The following is a 14,136-nucleotide window of genomic DNA, read 5'->3' on the forward strand; positions in this document are numbered from 1 at the left end:
CAGAACAGTGTCTAGGGGCTGGACAGTGCTTATAGGTAAGATGTAGTAACCACAAAACCTGGGATCGTGTGTGTGAGCGTGCTAAATCTATGGAGATACAGACGCCGGGTTGTAAGGAGGGGGTCGATAAACATCTAGCCAACATCTCAGCTGCTGGAGTAGAATATCCCGGGGTCTTTCCTGAAGAAATCTGGGATGTGTTTTCAGATATAAGCTCGTTCACTGCACATATGGGCAAAGTTTTGACCGTCTACGTAAACGGGATAGTTTCTGCTTGGGGAGTTTGGGATGGAACGTGATACTAAACACAATTTGTGCTACAAACCTTAAAGCTTTAAAAGAGATTAATTTAACCGGAGCTTCTGTAACTTGTCTTCATGAATTTTGAGTGTAACATTGTGATTCCAGAGGATATCTAAGGTGAAAGATGTTTGTAGAAGTTTAAACGTTCCTTACAATATTGCGGTCGAGGCAAAAAGGTACCAGCGGCCTATTTTATCAGGAGCCAGAAAGTGTATAATAAGAGTCTTTCAGTTAGGAAAAAAAATGTAAGTATAAAAACACAAAAAATGCCACCCAGCTGGTAGAGATCTTCCTAATTTTTTACCTGATTGTATTTCTCTCGAAATATGGCAGGGCCCTCGTAAATTTTTCGACATGAACTGCATTTTTGTTGCCAATTTCCATATCCTTTTAAAAGTGCTGAAGCGTGCATTTGCTATTTGTGTTTGCAGTAGACTGAGTACACTTTTACTATTTGTGGTTTTAAAAATTGGAAACAACCAAACAGTGTTGCTATGGTCTAAAAAAAAATAAATTTTAAACAGCTGTGGGACAGTATTTTTAGATTGGTTGCAGTTCTTTTTTTTTTCTGAAGACAGCGTTTTGTCTATAACCAGAAGCTGCAATCATTCTTGATCTATGAAGGGCTATTGTCTTCCAATGACAGTGTGAAACCTCTAATAGGTCGCCTTGCCCCCCACAGTATCAATTATCACATTTTCATATCGGTACTATATGTAGTCAGTGTGTGTGTGGTGAGGGGGGTAATAACTGCAAAACGAACATGAAGGAATTAATAATATACAGGCAAATTGAATTTGTATGTAAGTCAGAACTGTATATTTTTCAATTGTAGCTCCAGACAAAGAAAATATTTGTCCCAGTGACAATTGGAGTTTCAACATTTTTTTCCTGTAATTGGACCAAAGATTATCAATAAAGCTTCATTACAGACACCTTACAGCTGATCATTGCAGTCTGGAAGTAAAGTAACATCCAAAGACTTCACCAGAGGTCACAGGGGGTCTTTAAAGGGAACCTACCACTACGAATCTACCTATAAAGGTAGATTGGGTGGTAGGTGGATCACTAGGACGTGAGGATAGCCCCTTTATTATCTCAATATGTAAATTTTGTTATGCGGCTACTGGGGCGTGGAGTAGCCGCAGCTGAGGCTACACGACGCGGCTACTCCACGCCTCAGTAGCCTCTTTACTCCTCCTACCCACATTCTTCGGTGCGCAGCTCCTCTAGCTGCGCGCCCTCGTCCGGCAAACGCAGAACCTGCACAGCTCTGACTATTATAGAGTTAATAAAAGTTAGCGAAATAGTGTGGGGACGTGAGGAATAGCGCTTAATAGGGCTATCCTCACGTCCTATTGATCCACCTACCACCCGATCTACCTTTTATAGGTAGATTCGTGGTGGTAGGTTCCCTTTAAGTAGGATGTCCTTAAGTTGGGGACCACCTGTAAATATACTATTCCTTATATAGAAAGATAGTTAATAGGACCTGTCACCCATAAAAAATGCACTTTAGTTAACAGCTCCTGACACTACCCCATTTTTATCAGTGATAAACTGCTAGCTTTATCGGAACCCTCCGGTAATAAATATAAGAGATTACCACAGTCCCGGTGCCTGGATCTATGAGTAATGTCTCTGGTTTATCATGATGGATTTTAATGGTCGATTTTCCTTAACAAGGTGATTCAAACCCTGAAGCACATTTTGGCACTCGGTCATCTTGGAGTTGTCTTATAAAACTTTAATGTAGAGGCATATTATGGGGAAGGGTCAGTCCTGTTAGTCACAGAAAATAATAAAATATGCTGCTGTTAAATGGAGCCATCAATGGATAGAAAGTTCAGTGCTCTCCCACCCTTTCTAAAGGTTTGAAAATTGAGATGAGGTTAACTCGTAAGATGGGGACCCATACTTTTTGTGTACTTTTGACTAAATAGAGATCACTCTTGTTCTAGTACTCAACAAAGGACCGCATTTTCCCCTATTATTAACCGGTTAAGGACCGGGCCCTTTCCCGTTTTTTCATTTCCATTTTTCACTCCCCACCTTCAAAAATCTATAACTTTTTTATTTTTACACGTAAAAAGCTATGTGACGGCTCGTTTTTTGCGTAACAAATTGCACTTCATAGTGATGGTATTAAATATTCCATGCCATGTACTGGGAAGCGGGAAAAAAATTCCAAATGCAGTGAATATGGTGAAAAAACGCATTTGTGTCGTATTCTTGTGGGCTTGGATATTACGGCTTTCACTTCATGCCACAAATGACGCATCTAATTTATTCTTTGGGTCAGTACGATTACAGGGATACTAAATTTGTATAGGTTTTATAATGTTTTCATACATTTACAAAAATTAAAACCTCATGAACAAAATTTTTTTTTTATTTTGCCGTCTTCTTGTGCTTATAACTTTTTCATACTTCATTGTATGGAGTTGAGGGTGGTGTCATCTTTTGCGACTTTTGATGATGTTTTCAATGATATTATTTTTAGGACTGTAAGACCTTTTGATCACTTTTTATAGAATTTTTAATTTTTTTTTAAATGGCAAAAAAGTGCCAGTTTTGACTTTGGACGCGATTTTCCGTTACGGGGTTAAACGCAGTGAAAAACCGTTATCATATTTTGATAGATCGGGCATTTTCGGACGCGGCGATACCCAATGTGTTTATGAGTTTTACTGTTTATTTATATTTATATCAGTCCTAGGGAAAGGGGGGTGATTTGAATTTTTAGTTTTTTTTATTATAATTTTTTTTTTTTAAACTTTTTTTTATTTTTATTTTTACTATTTTTCAGACTCCCTAGGGTACTTTAACCCTAGGTTGTCTGATCGATCCTACCATATACTGCCATACTACAGTATGGCAGTATATGGGGATTTTACTCCTCATACATTACAATGTGCTGGTAGCACATTGTAATGAATGGGTTAACCCGAAGTAGCTTCGGGTCTTCGTGAGACCCGAAGCTACCATGGCAACGGATCGCTGCTCCCCGATGACGTCACGGGGAGCGGCGATCCTCGGAAAGATGGCGGCGCCCATGCGCCGCCATCTGTTTGAAGCCACCGGCAAAGCTTCTGCAAGAAAACACCCGCGATCGGTGCTGGCAATATGCAGCAGAGACTTACCGGCTATGGAGAGGGCTCGGCCCGCGGGCGCAAACCGGTTAATAAAATACTGGTTGTATAGGGCCACCACTAGGGGGAGCTACTTAATGTTTATTAAATTGAATTGCAGCAAAAAAAAAGACACTAAGCATCTAAGCTGTCTTCAGAGTCTGGTTAAAGGGAACCTGTCACCAGGGACCTCCTTCCAATAAAGACAGGTTGAAGAAGCTTATTACACCTGCAGTGGAAATCAGCCTTTCTGCTTTCTCTAAGCATTTGCATTACAATATAAATGTATGTTATAACTGACCTTGCACCCTGACAAAACCTTTGTGCTCCTGTACAGCTCCTCCCTCCTGCTAAACAGCGGGAGAGGGAGGAGCTGTACAGGAGCACAAAGATGGGGGACAAGATCTGAGGAGTGAGTAACACAGACAAGTCACATGTTGTTTTTTAAAATGCATCCAAACTTAAGACCAACCCCTGTGACTACACAGAGGATTTTGTCAGGGTGCAATGTAACACACAATTATACTGTAATTGAAATGCTTATTAAAGGCAGAACGACATATTTGCACTGTAGGTGTGATGGGCTTCTGCAACCTGTCTTTAGTGAAAATGAGGTCCCTGGTGACAGGTTCCCTTTAATTATTGAGGCTTTTTTTGCAGTTTTTAATACCACTCCTGTTGTTGCATCATAAATTGCATAAAATTCTCTAAATTTGGATGCTTGTCTTTTGCAGAGGGGTGGGGTGAGGAGCGCTTACCCCCCTCCCTTATCCTACTGGCCATGTGCTACACCCAGTATCTGTTCCAGGCGAGCAGTGTGAATAAGGCCTTAAACTTGCAGCACACAAACTTTTTTTCTTTTTAATTTCACCAACTCCATTCCTGTTTTTTTCGTTCTATCATCCACTGTTTGTTTTATATAAAAGTAATAGCATTTATTTTATTGGGGCTTTTATTCTTTCTAGAATTTGCTGAGTTAGCTCTTAGGTTGTGTGACGGTAGACAAGGGATTCCTAGTTCTGTATTACGAAAATTGGAGCCCCATCAACTAGCAAAGTAAGAAATGAAACGGCAAAAGTTATAGACCTGAAAAGGAACTGATGCGTTTAGCCAAGGTAAATCTTTACGGGAATTAATGGAAATTCTTGATCAATAATATTGTTATAAAAATGTTCTGTTTCTTGGTATGAAGACTGTGCTCTGTTATGTAAAGAGAGAAAAAAAAAAGAATAATTTGTCGTAAAATAAATACAAACAAGCCCAAAATCCTTGTGGCAAGGTGAAGCCTTAAGACTGCTTGAGGTTTTTCTTAAGTAAATCGCTTCTATTAAAATTCTAAACACGACTGAGCAATTGGCCGGTCCGACAGGAGGGAAATGTAACGTTTTTAAATAAAACAAATAGACGATCCCACAAATTCTGGGATTACAGATGGGTGGTCATCCGATGAGTTTATTTTTTGACTAATGAATTTAGCCCTGTAGCTTTATTTTGGAAACAGACTATAAATGCCAGTATGTGTGGCTTTGTGATCCGAAAACAAGCTTGTGAGCAAACTTTGCGAGCTGGTGTTCTGACTCTGGCTGGCGTAGATATTATATCCGCAAACATCACAGAATATAATACACAACCATGGGCACCAGTGTTTCCCGAAGTGTAAAGGAATGTCCTTCCAAATTATTTTATGGCTTAGTTTTTTAACAAATGTATATCCAATTGACTCACCTAATTCATGGCTACCCTACATCCTCCAGTGTGGCAACAGCTCTTTACAGCTCTTCTACATCCTAAGGCTACATTCACATTATCTTGTGCCTGCTGTACCGTAGTACCATAGCACGGAGGGCACATGTCGGCTCACCCCCACCCCTCTCCATAGAGGAACATTGCACATGGCGCCGTATTCCCGGGGAAAGATGTCCCATCTTTCTCCCGACTACGGAACGGTACAGTGCCGCACGTGTACTGCATTGTACCGCTCTCATAGGGCACGGTGCGCCCATTGCCGTGTATGGGGGACGTATATACGTCGGCCGTATATACGTCCCCCATATGTTCGTGTGAATGTAGCCTTCGACCAATAGTACACATGCTGACTTGGTGCACCAAGGCCTAAATGTAGAACTTTTGAACCCAGCTAATTTTTTCAGGTCTTTACCTTTCCGTTAGATCCCAGTAATTACTGAATTACTGAACATACACAGGGCAAGTTTCCAGATCATTCTTCGGTACAACCATCCTTGCTGCAAAGGCGAGGTCCATTCTTTTCCCAGACACATACATTTTCAGTTCAGACCTCTGTACCCACTGGGACCTTTAGTGATGCTCTCGGGATGCTTTACTTTAGTGCCAGGCTGCAATGATCAAGTGTCTGTAATGAAGCTTTATTGATAATCCTTGGGCCAATTTCACTGGGGTAAAAAATTTTTTTTGTCTGGAGCTACAATTTTAAAATTTACAGTTTCAACTTGCATCCAAATTTCTCGTAGCTAACCCGGGGACTTCCTGTACTGACACTAGGAAGTACAATTTTGTATGCAGAAAACAAGCCTCATACAGCCCCATTCACAGAAAAATAAAAATGCACTAAAATGTCTAATTGGGCATGAATTTTTTTTTCGATGCCCTTACCACCATAACCACAGTTTCATCGTTACCGATGCGACAAATCCTAAATGAATTCTTCTTAGTTTTTTTTTCCAAACAATATATAATAACTTATGGGTTTTCGGGTGTGTGTATTATTATCATCATTATTATTTTATAAAACTTAATTTTTTTTTATATTACACATACAATACCTTTTTACATTTATTTAAATCCTTTTAGACGTAGCCTTAGACTGGGCTAAATAGGCTCCCGTAATTGTTGGACCCAGAGGCCAAGATCAGCTAATGCCTTTCCTTCCTTAGCTGCCCTAATCACCCTTGATTTTTAGTTTTTGCGAAGGGAAAAAAAAAACATGTTGAGAATTGGTGCTTTTGATTTGTTGCACCACCCTTAATTTGTGGCAGTTAAGGTAGATCCGGTGGTAGGTGCATCTAACGAATATAAGGATAGCCCTTTTTAGGGCCAATCTTTAGTCCCTACAATCTTTTAGAAAGTTTGATGGCCTTGATATGCAAATCTTCTAAAGAGGCTAATGGGGCATAGAGTGGCTGGAGCTGAGGCTACGCCGCATGGCAACTCCACGGCCCAGCAGCCTTTTTGATTCTCCTACCAGATATCTTCAGCGCACAGCTCCTTGTAGCACTCGTCCGCAAAGCCTGAGTTCTGTGCATGCTCAGAACACAGGCCAACCGCTGTGCGATCTCGGTTCCAATATCACGGACGAAGATATCTGGTAGGAGAATCAAAGAGGGGGCGTGGAGTAGCCGCGCCGTGTAGCCTTCGCTCCGTCAACTCCACGCCCCAGTAGACTCTTTAGAAAATTTGCATATCTAGGCCATTAAACTTTCTAAAAGATTGTGGGGACTAAATGATTGGCCCTAAAAAGGGCTATTTTTACATTTGTTAAATGCACCTACCACTGGATTTACCATAATAGGTGGATACGTGGTGGTAGGTTTCTGTGTATAACAGCCAGGCTTCTGCACCAGTTCACACTGGTACTTTGCTGGCACCAGCGCGATACACAGGACGTGTATCCTTGTCCCGATGCATGAGGTTTCAGTTAATCAGGATGAGCATGCTCGGCCTTCATCCACAACGGGCTGTACAATTTATAACAAGGATTTATGTGTCCAGTAAATGTAATATTTCCATATTTTATTCCTTTTGACTTTTTTCAAACTTTCCTAATCTTTATCTCCATCTTCAATCTTTACCTTTCTGGCGTCTCCTCTTCTGTGCTCATTCACTTGTCAATCTTCCTTTGGTCTCTTTATATCTCCTCTTCCATCAGTCCTTTTGAATAATGATGTGTTTTTTGGATACAATAATTGAAATCTACCTTAATTTTTCCCAGTGGAAAAGCTATAAATACAACATCCCGCTGAGATTATGTATGATTACTAGAACACTTCTTGGCTTGAGTAGCTGTCAATCTTGCGAGAAGGAACTTTGACCATGACAGAGGATTACAGCAGATCCTTGTATAGTGCAATCTCTCTGTGCACACCGAGAGTTTCCGACTCAAATTCTTTAATATATGATGGTTCTGATAAAGTTAGCCCTCTATAAACACTGGACTGTCTGCAACTGTCACCTCAACGTAGAATAACATGGATACATTTTTAGACGACCACTGCGCTTTCCTGAGCACAGACAGCTCTTCTCCACGCTCCGTTTACTTTAGCGAGGGCAGTTTGCACAGACAACAAGGTATATCTTTAAACAAGAATCTTGGACCAAATGTAAACCAATCGAGAAGATATAAAGATCTGTTCTGACAGTTTATTAGAGACGGTTGTGTTAGGTAAATAAACAGACTCCATAGAAGACCCAATAGTGTTCAACATTCACCATTCTAGGTTTTAACCTGCTACTAGGAGAATTTCGTATTGCTCTTTCTAAAACCAGTGTCCATTGGTGAGTTTGTCATAAATGGAAGCCTTAAGGGCATTACCATTCAACCAGGGCCGGCTCCAGGTTTTAGTGGGCCCCTGGGCGACAGAGTCTTAGTGGGCCCCTCGGTGGGCCACCCTCCAGTGGCCACACTGTGCCCCCTCCCCCAGGGCCGGTTCTAGACAAAGTGGGGCCCTGGGCAAAACTAAAAGTGGGGCCCCAAAATAAAACTATTTTACGACCAGTCACAGTCAGCAAGAGGCTCCTTTAGTATGGTAAAACAAACTGTAATATGGGAGAATTTTATAGGAGATAGATAAATGATAGGGAGATTTATGGGCAGTATGGTGTCTCCGTGATTAGCACTACAGCCTTACAGCGCTGGTCAACATCTGCAAAGATTTTGTATGTTCTCTCTGTGTCTGCGTGGGTTTCCTCCGGGTCCTCTGGTTTCTTCCCACACTACAAAAAATTACTGGTGGGTTGATTCAACTGTGAGGCCCATTGGGGAGAGGGACCGATATTTTCTGAAAGCAGACACTTGCCCCATTTTCAAAATTGCATCAAAGATTTTATAGACATAGGCGCCTTCATGCAATTTTGATTCAAATTGAAACATTTTATTAAAACTACTTAAAATTTGACTTTGATTGCAAAAAATTTGATCCAAACAGAAAATGTTTACCTTCACATCTCCTACATGTAATAGATGGACATGTGTAGAGTTCACAAATGTGCCCTAATGATATGTTCACATAAATAAATCCACATAATATCACTAAAACTGTAATAACTAGATATCTGCTTTTCAGCTAGACATTTTTAGACAGTCACAACCTGCAAAATATATCAATAAAACAGAATAAAAAGTAAAGTTTAGGCGCAATGTTAGATTCGGGCAATTACATGTGATCCTGCTACAAGCTCCTCTCTGCTTCTCCCACAGCCCAGAATGAAGATAACACTCACAGCAGCACCCAGGTGTGTGACACCCTGCACCCAGTGACCTCCTCAGCAGTGGCTTCTCCTGGAGGGGATCCCCCAGTGCTGGTCTCCTGCTGCACCCCTGTAATTCTGCACAGTATCCCCCTCAGACACACTGGTGATACTGTGCAGAATTACATGGGGGACACTTGTCTGTACTATGTGCAACATTCTGTAACGTTCTCTTCTCTCTTGCTTTGAGCTGAGGATTCTGCAGAATGTTTTGTAAATGAACATGATGAACTCTAAAAAGAGTCTGCAGCTCCTGTCTGCAGAGTATCTCATGTCTGTATGATCTGTTCTAGTGTCTGCAGTGTCTGGATGAGCTTTGCTGCTAGAAATGAGCTCTTCTGCAAAGGGGCTCTGTGCTTTCTTCTCAGTTAACGCCAGCTTCGGGCTGGAGTGTTTTTGCGCCCGTTTTTGCACCTAAATGAAAAGTCGCAAGTGATGAATGTCATTAGGCGCAGCAAAACATCTGGATTGCTAGGATAAATGAGGGAAAGCTGGTTATTTTTGCTGCGCAGCTAGTTTGGCGTTTAGTCTCAAAAATGGCACAAAAACGGTGCGCCTGAATGAAAAGGCGCAAAAACAACAGAAAAAAAACGATTGATACATGTGGCCCAAAGTGTGTGCATAGAGAAGGGTTAAAAACATGAATATTAGTTAATATTATCCCTCTCAAAATGTAGTAACATATAAAGTGAATATTTCCATTATCTGTGAGGTGCAGCAGCTCCTGTGTGCAGCAAATTCTCCCTGTAGCCTGATGGCTAAGAATCTGGATTGGGGGGTGGGTTAATTTCAGGGAGCTGTATCTCTGGCTCTGTGACACATAGAACCTCACTTCTTTTTTCCTATGAAAGAAGAGAGTCTCCTCTTTTATATGAATCTAAATATGTGTTTCTAAAATGTAGGAAAACGGAGATATTAACTGTTAAACTGCCATTGGGAGTGATTTTTATATATAAAAATGGCACCTGATATTCTCACTTGAAACCTGAATATCTCTGGATCCATAGCACCTAGAAACAAAATTCAAGATTCATTTGAAAGAAGAGATTCTCCCCTTTCTCCCAGGGGCCCTGGGCAATTGCCACCTTTGCCTACCCATAGCGCCGGCCCTGCCCTCCCCCTGCGGACACACTGACTACCCCCCTTCCACCTGCGGACACACTGACTACCCCCCTTCCACCTGCGAACACACTGACCACCCCCCCTTCCCCTCCAGGCACACTGACCCCCCCCCCTCCCCTTCGGAAACACTGCCCCCCCCAACTTACCCCTGCGGACACACTGACCCCGGGGACACACTGATCCCCCCTCCCCTCCCCTGCGGACACACTGAACCCCCCCTGCTGACACAATGACCCCCTCCTCCCTCTCCAGACACATTGAACCCCCCCTCCCCCCACCCCCTGTGGACACACTGACCCCCCCCCCCCCCCCGCTGACACACTGACCCCCCCGCCCCCCAAGGACACACTGACTCCCCTCCAGGAAAGAATAAAGAATTCACCTTTCCTGGTTCCCCCGGAGCAGCGCCTGCAGCTGTCTTCGGACTGGGCCTCCCGTACGCGCCGGCTCTGAAGCCGGCACACGTGATCCGATGACGACATCATGTGCGCCGGCTTTAGAGCCGTCGCATACCCTGCGGAGCGCCGCATCGTGGGAACCGGGACAGGTGAGTTTTAGATTCTGCCTCTATGCTGCGCTCCCGACCAGCGCAGCATAGAGGCAGAAAAGTGATCGATCCGGATGGTGATCAATTGTACCAGTGTCTTATAGTGACACTGGTACAATTGATCCGGGGGCCCGAGTGGGCCCCTCCAGTACCCTGGGGCCCCGGCACTTGCCTGGGTTGGCCGGGTGCTGGCGCCGGGCCTGTATTCAACCATAAATGTTCTCCACCCACATTTTAGGGAAACTCACAATAAGCAATGAGACTTTAGAATGCAGATTTTGATCCCCTATAGATGCTTCATCGTCTTCAGCATCATCATTTGTGCACAAAATATATGAGGTCTACCTTTGGAAACCTCAAATTTTTTTTTAGGATTTCACCTACCTGCAAAGATCAAGTTTCCTCTTAGTCAAATGGAGACATAGAGTACATTTTATGTATTTTAACTCTATACATAAGTGCAGCCGATGTCCGGTGGAGGATTATAGGGGTTTTCCCAAAAATCTAATTTGGCCCTATAACCTAACGTGCTGATTAGTCGGGATCTCATCTCGGAGATCAAGAGAATGGGGGGTCCGATGGGGTCAAGGGTACCCTCGTTGCACCCCATGACGCTACTCGAGATAAGCAGAGAAGATGGCCACACATGTCCCTGCTGCTTATCTCTGGACTCCCACGATCAGCAAGTTAGGCCCCTCTAAGAGTGCCGTGGGTCCTGGGATGCATGAATATTATAGCCCTTCTGCCTGCTTTCACTCTGCATTTCTAGGACCTTCAGAGGTGAAATGACTCTTGTGTACATGTGTATTGAGAGCATGAAGAGGCGTACAAGTATTTTCATGGGTGAAGGTTCTTCTCAGTGTAAAATTTGGTGGGTGGTTTCACTGTCCACAGGCCCCCTAGAAGGCTTGGGCCCTGGGCTACTCCCAAACCATCTATATTATACTCCACTACTACAGATGTCTATATAATGGCATATGCAATGGTATACATCAGGAAATCCTCCCAACATACCGTATACACTGGATGTAGTAGTGTTCAAGCCTTTGCTCGCAATCCTAGCAAGGTATCTTCTTTAAAGTCTAGTAAGTTGAATAAAAAAGAAATACCAACACTTTCTGTACATATGATGACACATACAATCCCAATACATGCCGAAACACGACAATCTCGATAGACATATGCTTGCTAAATTGGGCGCTATAGGTACATTTGGCATGTGCACCAATCACTTTCCCAGTGCCAAATAAAAATAAAAAGGGGGTGTAAATAGAACCTCACTTATATCTCCATTATCGGTCCCTCACACAGTTAAGACGGTCACGAGCAGAAGTGACTAGAAGAGAGGTTGTCCTTACCATTACATATTCACTTGTGCTGAATTAAGCACTTTCTGTATAAGACGTTGTATAATTATCCTGTTCGTAACCGTTTTTTATATAGAGACAATCCTTGGCTTCCCATTTTTAACATTTGGACCAGTTACTGGTCGCTGAACATTCCTAGATCCATTGAATGTATTCTTGCCTTTCATGTGGTCACCCGTCAGCTGATGGCGCGGGGTACCCGTGATTGCTTTGCTCCATACTTCACGTCTATATCATATATATTTTTTGCAATGTTAAGCCTAGATAGGTCATCTCCGTTGCCAAGTACCTTGAGCTTGTTATGTAATTTTAGACTAACCTCTTTAGTTGTGGCTGAACCATGGAGCTTGCCAGGGTCAAAGTGAAAACCATCTGGTGGCTCAGGTCTAAAAGGATTGATGTGTGGATTTCTATAACCACACGTAACATGCAGTTCCTCTGCAGTGATTGAAAGTCGAGCTCCGGACAGCTTTGTGCCGCAACTCGATCCAGGAATCTGGGGGATTCCCCTCCCGAACCTTTTCTCTTTGTAGACCTCGCCGTGTGCTGGTTAATGTCACAGCAAATCACCGACACTGTCGAAAAAAAAACATTCATCTTTTGCAAATGTGCAGTAGGAATGTATCAGGCGTAGATTGTATAAATAAACTCTAGAAATACACTGGGTGATTGTGAAGGAGCCTTAAGTGCTTAGTCAGAAAAATGATTAAGCAAAGAATGTCGAGAATTGGAAATGACACTTGTAGGTCATATCAGAACAGAGCACTTTTCATTTTTACAATTTTCATCATATTTGCAGTTTGTTTAAGATAACCCCGGCCTGGAAATAGAGAAGTTTTGTCCTTCTGCCCTGTGACTGGTGATACAGCTCAGCCCTATTCACTAATGCACAATCCTCGGACAAGATTAACAAACCTTCAGAATACTATGAAAACTTTTTGATGAGATGAGCGGACCCATTAAGGTTCAGGTTCGGCAGACGCCTAGCATTCAACTCTACTGGTAACGATCATAGCCAAACGCAGTGGGGCAGATTTATCAAAGGTGTCTGGGAGCAAGATTGTTCTAGTTGCTCATGACAACCAATTAGAGCTTAGATTTTATTTTCCAGTAGTAGTTTATAAAATAAGTTTTTCTCAGTTCAGACTCTTCTGATAAATCTCCCCCAATTTTCGGGTTCACCCACCCCCCAGCCAGTAACAACCGTGATTGATGCAATTGGTGTTACCTTCTGTATGCTGGTGGCTTGAGGATGAAATTACACGAATGGGCAATCCTTCGAATAATGGCGTTGTGCACGTGATGCCTGTATATAAAGAGTTTACACCATAGGCACCGTTCATGCGTGTTAATGGCTGGGGGTGAGCCCAAACATTGCAGGTTTTGTTCCTCTCATCACGACACTTTACATCCATGTGCAAGGAAAGGTGGTTCCATGTCATTCTTTGCAAGGATGTCCAAAATTTTTTGGCATAGTTTATTTTTCCTTTTACTGTCTCCATGCGTTAAAAAAAAAAAAATTGCACCCAGATAAAAAATAAGATTGCTGCATGACATGGTGTACAGTTATGTCTCAGGTAGATATGGAACTCAGGTGAGGTCTTATTGGACATCGGGTCCTGCCTCATGAAGGTGGAAGGAAAGTGGAGGACCTGGAGGAAACCCATAGAGAGAACATACAAACTCTTTGCAGATGTTGACCCTGGGACATGAACCCAGGTCCCCAGCGCTTCATGATTGTAATGCTACCCACTGAGCCACCGTGCTGCCCTCAGCATATATTGTGGTTTACAACCGTCGTCTCTTTAGGTGATGAATTACTATGATATCTGTTAAAGGGGTATTCTGGAAATATGAACGTCTGATACAAAAACCCATGATGCTATAAATAAATGAATGTAACAAAAATCAGTGTCATTAGTCACAAATTGGAGCTTAAATAGTTTGATTTTATGCTTCACAAAATTTTATGGCCTCTCTAAAGTTATCACCAAGATGGCCACCACTGGATACTGCAAGTCCCAAGATCCTTTAGTTCTCGGTAACTCCTCCTCCCTCTTATGCTCTGCTCCTAGTGATGATGTAACAGGTTTTCTTGCTCTGTTACCATAGTAATGATGTGTAACTGCCATCACCACAACACAGGCCATACTGGATGCACTGC

The 14,136-nt window shown here is 42.6% G+C and overlaps 1 protein-coding gene across 5 annotated transcripts in view; it reads left to right on the forward strand.

The window, feature by feature from the left end:
* SUPT3H (SPT3 homolog, SAGA and STAGA complex component) overlaps positions 1-14,136 on the forward strand; it is a 335,908-nt gene that overhangs the window by 131,061 nt on the left and 190,711 nt on the right. The window contains exon 2 of one of the 5 annotated variants that reach the window (XM_072143737.1): positions 4,400-4,549. The exons of the other annotated variants lie outside the window; for them this stretch is intronic. The gene's annotated coding sequence lies outside the window, so the exon portion shown is untranslated. The remainder of the gene's footprint in view (positions 1-4,399; positions 4,550-14,136) is intronic. 5 annotated transcript variants of the gene reach the window in all.

The sequence above is a fragment of the Engystomops pustulosus genome, chromosome 3 (genome assembly GCF_040894005.1).
Source record: "Engystomops pustulosus chromosome 3, aEngPut4.maternal, whole genome shotgun sequence".
NCBI lineage: Eukaryota > Metazoa > Chordata > Amphibia > Anura > Leptodactylidae > Engystomops > Engystomops pustulosus.